Source organism: Procambarus clarkii, unplaced genomic scaffold, assembly GCF_040958095.1.
Source record: "Procambarus clarkii isolate CNS0578487 unplaced genomic scaffold, FALCON_Pclarkii_2.0 HiC_scaffold_1656, whole genome shotgun sequence".
Lineage (NCBI taxonomy): Eukaryota > Metazoa > Arthropoda > Malacostraca > Decapoda > Cambaridae > Procambarus > Procambarus clarkii.
The window spans coordinates 10494-19817 of NW_027190683.1; the positions used below are offsets into that span (position 1 = coordinate 10494).

General features: G+C 44.6%; 1 non-coding gene across 1 annotated transcript; it reads left to right on the forward strand.

Annotated features, from left to right (window-relative positions):
* The first annotated feature begins 1155 nt into the window (after window positions 1-1155).
* Window positions 1156-1274, forward strand: LOC138362345 (5S ribosomal RNA). Its single transcript, XR_011227592.1, has one exon. It is a non-coding gene; the product is annotated as a 5S ribosomal RNA (ribosomal RNA).
* Window positions 1275-9324: the final 8050 nt, after the last annotated feature.

Consider the following 9324-nt stretch of genomic DNA (forward strand, 5'->3'; position numbering starts at 1 on the left):
AGGGGGGAGGCCTGGATGTTTATTGTCATGTGTATTCATGCTGCTTGCATGTCGTCGTTTATTTTGCCTTTGTTGTTTTCTTGACAGCTTTCTTTGCCTTGGGTGGTTTGGGAGATTTTGAAGCTCTCTTTATTTTGGGCTTTTTGTTCCCAACAACAAGCTGCTGCTGCTGCTGCTTCTTTTTCAAGGCTGTAGGTGGTTTGTTGCTTGTGGCGGCTTTCTTGGGAGTTACCACGGCCTTCTTTGCTGCTGTAGATGGTTTCTTGGTTGTGGTGGCTTTCTTGGGAGTTAGAACGGCCCTCTTCTCTGCTACGGCCAGCTTGAATGATCCACTAGCTCCACTTCCCTTGGTCTGAACAAGAATGCCGTCAGCCACTGCTTTCTTGAGAAATCTTCGGATGTAAATGGCGATCTTGGCAGCCTCGACTTTGTTGTTGGCAACAACGTACTTCTTGATTGCTTGTAGAGACGAGCCCTTACGGTCTTTGAGTGCTGCGACCGCGGCTAGAACCATTTGACTAGTTTTCGGGTGAGCAACCTGGACGCGAGGTTTCCTGGTGGTGGCCACCACAGCAGCAGCAGCCGCAGCCTTCTTGGTAGGCTTTGCTTCTACCATGATGATGATGAGATAACCAAGGTGATGAGAGACGCTCAGACAGTCACGGGGGAATGATGCTGCCGCCGCTTGAGCCGAACCTATTTATGTGCCGGCACGGTACAGAAGCTGCAACCTGGCAACTCGTCCACCAATCACGACGGTTGGTTTTACGGCTCCGAAACCTGGATCCCATATCTTCTCTAAAATAGAAGCATTTGTTCATGTTCTTTGTAAAAGTATCATAAAGCAGGACAGATGAGACAAATATCATAAAAACTGAAGAGCAGATGAGCACACACATGTTTGTATTACAAAAGAAAATCCACAAATTCATTAGAAATTGGCAGGGCAGGCTGAGGAAGTAGGTAGATGTAAAATGTCTGTAAATGGCGAAAGAACATAAACCCAAGACTGAATAAACGATGTTAAATATCCATGCCAAGGAGACAAAAATATGTTAGGATACAATTACCATTAAGACACCACAAGCAGGTCCGTATCCTGCCGCGATGACTTAAAAGAGTTGGTTATTAGCCACAATGTGTAGGCAGTCTCATGCCAACGGCCATACCACGTTGAGAACACCGCTTCTCGTCCGATCAGCGAAGTTAAGCAACGTTGGGTTTGGTTAGTACTTGGATGGGTGACCGCCTGGGAACACCAAATGCTGTTGGCAATAATGTTTTTTGTTTTGTTTTGTTTTGTTTCGTTTGTTTTTGTTTGAATGGCTGGCTCCACGGGAAATTCACGGAGTTGTGTGGAATAAGGCCTGGTAAAATGAATTAATATGTATGTCATGTTTAAAACAAACTCGCTTAATATAGATATTGTGTGAGGCTTTATACAAAAACAAACAACCAAAACAAAACATGTTGTATATATATATAGCTTAATCCGGGTTTGAACTCGCAACTCCAAGAATACGCATCACTTATATACACTTTACCACTGGACCACTGCTGCAGGACACAAGCTTGATGCTGAGGTATCAATTTAATGACGTAAATGCCATTTCCACAAATAAATGATAATTAAAAAGTATTTGTATGTACAAATCTTTTCTGTTTAAAAGGCTACAATATCAGTTACTGATATAATTTGTGTTAATGTTTCTATACCCACAAGAAGGCATATTTTTGCTTATATGTAAAGGGTACGGAGAACGAATCCACAGACCATCATTCCCCTCCCCTCCCTCCCCCCCCCCCCCCCCCCAACTCCCACCTACTACCACCACCACCACCACCACCAATCACCACCAATCACCACCAATCACCACCAATCACCACCAATCACCACCACCACATCTAACCGAAAACCCCCTAACACATCAACCCTCCCCCCAATCAACAGGCGAAATAATAACCCTCAAATGCCTGCCTGCCTGCCTGCCTGCAAGCCAATACTAACGGTCTTCTCAGAAAGAAAATCTCTTTGTATCTGTATTACTTGATGAAATGTATGATTCTAATAATGAAAATAAATTTTGATGTCGGTTGTATGAGCATAATGACCAATATGCACATGATATGAATGAATTAAATAGTGTAGTTTTAAGTAATTAGGTTGTAGACACATTAAGCGGATATGATATTTGACGCGTCCAGAACTGGTGATTTTTGGTTTAGTTTTAAATGCACCACCACCACCACCACCACCATTGCTTCCCCAGAGCCTAATTAAGGACCGGTAAAAGGAGTCAATATGTATGTCATCTATAAAACCAAAGAATGAATAAAAAAACACACACACAAACCTACATAATAGTATTAGGAAGATTGTATGGCAAAAAAAAAAAAGTATTATTCCCATTGGGTCGTTTGAACTCGCGACTTCCAAAATACCAGCCACACACCTTACCACCCAGCCACCATAGAGTTGGTATAATTGTGCAACTTTAGTTATAAAAGTAAAGTTCTTATTGTCTCAAATCTTATTGTCTGTTCTATGAAAAGGCATGATGTAAATTATGTATTTTTTGAATGATTGAATTGTAGGCACATTAAGCGGATTCGATATTTGATATATCCAGAAAAGGTGATTTCTGTTCAGTTTTAAAATGCATCACCGTTAACGCTAAAGGACTGGTAAAACGACTCGATGTTTGTCATTTTTAAAATAAACACTAAAACTAGGCCCTTAACATATATAATGTTTGAATATAAATTGAATGCATATAAATACAAAGTGGGAGTGGCTGGCTGGCTGGCTGGCTGGCTGGCTGGCTGGCTGGCTGCTGCCTGCCTGCCTGCCTGCCTGCCTGCCTGCCTGCCTGCCTGCCTGCTGGCTGGCTGGCTGGCTGGCTGGCTGGCTGGCTGGCTGGCTGGCTGCTGGCTGGCTGGCTGGCTGGCTGCTGGCTGGCTGGCTGGCTGGCTGCTGCCTGCCTGCCTGCCTGCCCGCCCGCCCGCCCGCCCGCCCGCCCGCCCGCCTGCTTGCCTTGCCTTGCCTTGCCTTGCCTTGCCTGTCCTGTCCTGTTATTGCCTTGCCTTGCCTTGCCTTGCCTTGCCTTGCCTTGCCTTGCCCTGCCCTGCCCTGCCTTGGCTGCAGCTGGCTGGCTGGCCGTAAATCAACTCTTAACAACACCATACCACACCACACCATCACTCATCACCCATCACCCACCACCGGCCCCAGTCTCCCAGCCTCTCTTATATACCCGAGCAGGCCCTTTAAATTATTTGAATTGTTGCACTTCGGCCAATGGCAGGCACGATCGCTGCTGCTCAAACATATTCTGGTTCACAAGTATTATAATTATTATATTATATTATATTATATATATATATATATATATATATATATATATATATATATATATATATATATATATATATATATATATATATATATATATATATATATATATTCATGAAACACATTAAAACCTTGATCATTTATTCATTCATTACGTCTAGTGAAGAATTGCTTTTGTTCATTTGTATGATTAAAAATTAATATAATATGAATTCCTCGCTTAAAGTAAAATATAAAATATATATTGGATTTATATGATTGGTTAATATTCCAAGTGATGCTGAATATCCCCTATAATTTTGTTTTGTTTGTTTGTTATGTACACATTCCAAATGAAATCAATATAAATGTTATTATTAATGTTTGAAAGTTGATTGTCTACTTGAATCTCTCTATTAAAGTGTGTGTGGCTCCGGATGGAGCCTGGTTATGGTATTTGTCGTGGTGGGTGGCAGAAGTGCTTACTTCTTCTCTGTCTTCTTTGGCAAAAGAACTGCCTGAATGTTTGGAAGAACACCTCCCTGTGCAATGGTTACGCCAGACAGAAGTTTGTTGAGTTCTTCGTCGTTGCGGATGGCCAACTGCAAGTGACGTGGGATGATACGGGTCTTCTTGTTGTCACGTGCGGCATTACCGGCGAGCTCCAGAACTTCGGCAGCGAGGTATTCCATGACGGCTGCCAGGTAGACAGGAGCGCCAGCACCGACGCGTTCGGCGTAGTTGCCCTTACGCAGCAGACGGTGAATTCTGCCCACGGGGAACTGAAGTCCGGCCCTGCTGGAGCGAGACTTTGACTTGCCCTTCACTTTGCCTCCCTTGCCGCGTCCTGACATTGCTGCTGCTGTTGTGGGTTTGTGGTGTTTTATGCCGCCCCGCAGATCGAGCTTCGTGTTATATACCCCGCTCAGGATCAAGGGAGCCCGCCACTGACCAATCAGCGCGCTCCGCCACGCGACCCGCTCTGAGCTGAGTCGCGAGCGGGATATAAAAGGAAAGCTCGCCTCGCGCAAAAGTTCATTATTGTATCGCAACGCCAGCCAGCACGAGCATCATCATGCCACCCAAGGCATCTGGAAAGGCTGCCAAGAAGGCCGGAAAGGCCCAGAAGGCCATTGCCAAGGGCGATAAGAAAAAGAAGCGCAGGAGGAAGGAGAGCTACAGCATCTACATCTACAAAGTGCTGAAGCAGGTCCACCCCGACACTGGTATCTCTTCCAAAGCCATGTCGATCATGAACTCGTTCGTGAACGACATCTTCGAGCGCATCGCCGCCGAGGCTTCTCGCCTGGCCCACTACAACAAGCGTTCCACCATTACCAGTCGGGAGATCCAGACGGCTGTAAGGCTCCTGTTGCCCGGAGAACTGGCCAAGCACGCCGTCTCTGAGGGCACTAAGGCCGTCACCAAGTACACCTCCTCCAAGTAAACGGCTTACTTACTGCCCTGTGGTGGTGGCTTGGCCTCAAACCAACAAACTCGGCTCCATTGGAGCCACACTTTAATTTCTAAAGAGATTGTGAGTGTTAGACACCAATACTATTATAACAAAAACCTCTGTCACTGAAAGCAAATAGCTATAAAATGAGAATATTTATGAAACTGTCTGTGTGTGTTTCTCTCTCTCAGTCTCTGTCTGTCTGTCTGTCTGTCTGTCTCTGTCTTGTCTGTCTCTGTCTTGTCTGTCTGTCTGTCTGTCTGTGTCTCTCTCTCTCTCTCTCTCTCTCTCTCTCTCTCTCTCTCTCTCTCTCTCTCTCTCTCTCTCTCTCTCTCTCTCTCTCTCTCTCTCTCTCTCTCTCTCTCAACACATATAAGCACTCGGTATCTTTTTTTTTTTCTAGAGATTAGAGATTCATTGTTATGTTCCACATTAGGATTACTATGCAGGCCACCCTCTTAGGTTTGAAAATGTCAAGAAAACGGTTAATTTAAAATGTCATCTCCTAACTTAACAGATTAAGCCAGAGGACCGAAAACAGAATAAAACAGGACTGGACAGTATGTCACTTATACAAGCTGCTTTTATTTCTAGTACAGTATGACAATTTTTATTTTGGGGGGGGGGGGGGGGGGGGGGGGTGATCCTTGACAGTGCATAAGAGCGAAAAGCGACGGCGTTTTGTTTGTAAGAGAACAGGTTGTACTACAAATGACTTGATTTATTGATATCACGTGTATGTATGACACCTAAATTAGTGTATTTGTTTATTTATTTATTTATTTATTATATGTGTAGATGAAGGTTAATTCATATGACTGATGCTAGGAATGTCTGAAATCTCCTTAGAAGGATATTTTGGCCCTGAGAAGGGCCGAGTTTGGTGTATACTAGGGTGGTCGATTTAGCTTATGCACGCTCTCCACGGATACGGCGAGCAAGCTGAATGTCCTTTGGCATGATGGTGACACGCTTGGCGTGGATGGCACAGAGGTTAGTGTCCTCGAAGAGACCGACCAGGTAAGCCTCGGATGCCTCCTGTAAAGCCATGACGGCAGACGACTGGAAGCGAAGATCGGTCTTGAAGTCCTGGGCAATCTCGCGCACCAGACGCTGGAAGGGAAGTTTCCTGATGAGCAACTCGGTGCTCTTCTGGTAACGACGGATCTCACGCAGGGCGACCGTTCCGGGCCTGTAACGGTGAGGCTTCTTCACACCCCCTGTGGCAGGAGCAGACTTGCGTGCTGCCTTGGTGGCCAGCTGCTTACGAGGAGCCTTGCCTCCCGTGGACTTGCGAGCAGTCTGCTTGGTGCGAGCCATGGTGAACAACTGTGGTTTGTGATGGCCGGCGCCGAAAAATTTTTGCTTATATACGCCGTCTCGAGGCGCTTGCTCGAGCGCCATTGGCTGCTCGACTCGCCTACGTCACCCCGTTGCCCCTCCCCTCCTTCCTCTGGCTGCAGCCAACAGGCGGCTCACCTCAATCACTATTATCGCTGATTTTGCTCTATTTTTTGGATTTGTGCAAAAGTCATTTCACAGGGACGTGAAACAGACGAGTAGGCAACTGCAGTTTTGAAAGCGTTGTGAGAAAGCCGTGTCTACTCGACCACAAGCGTAAAGTAAGGGCAGGCAGGAGTTGCAATGCTACTAGTACGTCCGCTTGATGGGATATAGTCGGGAAATCGTGCGGGCATTCGTCAATTCGATTCACACAACTTCAACACCATGACTGGACGCGGCAAGGGAGGCAAGGGACTCGGAAAGGGTGGCGCCAAGCGTCATCGTAAGGTGCTACGTGACAACATCCAGGGCATCACCAAGCCCGCTATTCGTCGCTTAGCTCGTCGTGGCGGCGTGAAGCGTATTTCGGGTCTCATCTACGAAGAGACCCGTGGCGTCCTGAAGGTGTTCCTCGAGAACGTCATCCGTGATGCTGTAACCTACACGGAACACGCCAAGAGGAAGACCGTCACTGCTATGGACGTGGTGTACGCTCTGAAGCGCCAGGGTCGTACCCTCTACGGATTCGGCGGATAAGAGCTTGGCTAATCCATCGATTCCACCCACCACCACCTCAAAACGGGACCTAATTAGGTCCCTATACTTTTTTTACTGAAGGGCTTAATAGACGATAACATAAATTGTTTTGATATCAGCTAGCACATTGGGTCTTATGAAATCTATTTTTTATCCTCGCATGCTTAAAGGGACTCTGATTGGGGAGGGAGGGGGGGGGGGGGGGAAGGTTTGTTACGTTATATACTAGCAGAGCAGGATCATTGGTGGGGGGGGGGGGGGGTGAGGGGGAGAGAGAGAGAGAGAGAGAGAGAGAGAGAGATCTTTCCCAACTCTTCCTTTTTACATGAGTGAGCTACCCGTTTTATTCATTTTATCCTTCTCAGAGCTGTTTTGATAGTATCCAAATGATGGTAAATGAAAAGGGAGGACACGAATATCTACCCAGAATTCAGGACTGGCAATCGATATGCATGTTTGAGTGCGAATCTTTTTCTCTCTCAACTTAGGTATACGTTTATGTCGTACCTAAAAGCGAGAACCACACTATTGGGACAAGTATGCAAGGCCCAATTTTCCTAACAAGCACAGTTAATTTTGTTATTTTCGAACATTTCTTTCCAAATTGGTTTATCCAATTAACAGTATTATATTAAGATCATGAATTGCTGGGTTAGGTTAGGTTAGGTTAGCTTAGCTTAGGTTAGGTTAGGTTAGGTTAGGTTAGGTTAGGTTAGCTTAGCTTGGGTTAGCTTAGGTTAGGTTAGGTTAGCTTAGCTTGGGTTAGCATAGGTTAGGTTAGGTTTGATTACATTTCTATGTTAGATTTAACTCAAATTCAAAACAATTGCAGTCATTCGGCTTGTTAGTCAACTTGCCTCTAATAGGGGCAATTTGTCTAACAAGACTATTTAGTTTTGTGTGCATATATATATATATATATATATATATATATATATATATATATATATATATATATATATATATATATATATATATATATATATATATATATATATATATTATAGCTTCAAGACTCCGAACCAATATAGAAGCATCAAGAGGAAGTGCTTGTGTTATGGGCCAATAGGCCTTCTGCAGTTACTTCCATTCTTATGTTTTTATTCCCATTGGTTCGTGTTTTATCTTGTGTAAATGTCAATCACCTTACCCAAAACTTTGGTACCATATCACCTCACCCATGTGTATATATAAATATATATATATATATATATATATATATATATATATATATATATATATAATATATATATAATATATATATACAGAGTAAATCTACCCCAAAAGTAATGATTTATTTGTCTACAAAACTAAACTCTTTTTGGAATCATATGAGGCCCCTCCACTGAGGGGGGAGGCCTGGATGTTTATTGTCATGTGTATTCATGCTGCTTGCATGTCGTCGTTTATTTTGCCTTTGTTGTTTTCTTGACAGCTTTCTTTGCCTTGGGTGGTTTGGGAGATTTTGAAGCTCTCTTTATTTTGGGCTTTTTGTTCCCAACAACAAGCTGCTGCTGCTGCTGCTTCTTTTTCAAGGCTGTAGGTGGTTTGTTGCTTGTGGCGGCTTTCTTGGGAGTTACCACGGCCTTCTTTGCTGCTGTAGATGGTTTCTTGGTTGTGGTGGCTTTCTTGGGAGTTAGAACGGCCCTCTTCTCTGCTACGGCCAGCTTGAATGATCCACTAGCTCCACTTCCCTTGGTCTGAACAAGAATGCCGTCAGCCACTGCTTTCTTGAGAAATCTTCGGATGTAAATGGCGATCTTGGCAGCTCGACTTTGTTGTTGGCAACAACGTACTTCTTGATTGCTTGTAGAGACGAGCCCTTACGGTCTTTGAGTGCTGCGACCGCGGCTAGAACCATTTGACTAGTTTTCGGGTGAGCAACCTGGACGCGAGGTTTCCTGGTGGTGGCCACCACAGCAGCAGCAGCCGCAGCCTTCTTGGTAGGCTTTGCTTCTACCATGATGATGATGAGATAACCAAGGTGATGAGAGCGCTCAGACAGTCACGGGGGAATGATGCTGCCGCTTGAGCCGAACCTATTTATGTGCCGGCACGGTACAGAAGCTGCAACCTGGCAACTCGTCCACCAATCACGACGGTTGGTTTACGGCTCCGAAACCTGGATCCCATATCTTCTCTAAAATAGAAGCATTTGTTCATGTTCTTTGTAAAAGTATCATAAAGCAGGACAGATGAGACAAATATCATAAAAACTGAAGAGCAGATGAGCACACACATGTTTGTATTACAAAAGAAAATCCACAAATTCATTAGAAATTGGCAGGGCAGGCTGAGGAAGTAGGTAGATGTAAAATGTCTGTAAATGGCGAAAGAACATAAACCCAAGACTGAATAAACGATGTTAAATATCCATGCCAAGGAGACAAAAATATGTTAGGATACAATTACCATTAAGACACCACAAGCAGGTCCGTATCCTGCCGCGATGACTTAAAAGAGTTGGTTATTAGCCACAATGTGTAGGCAGTCTCAT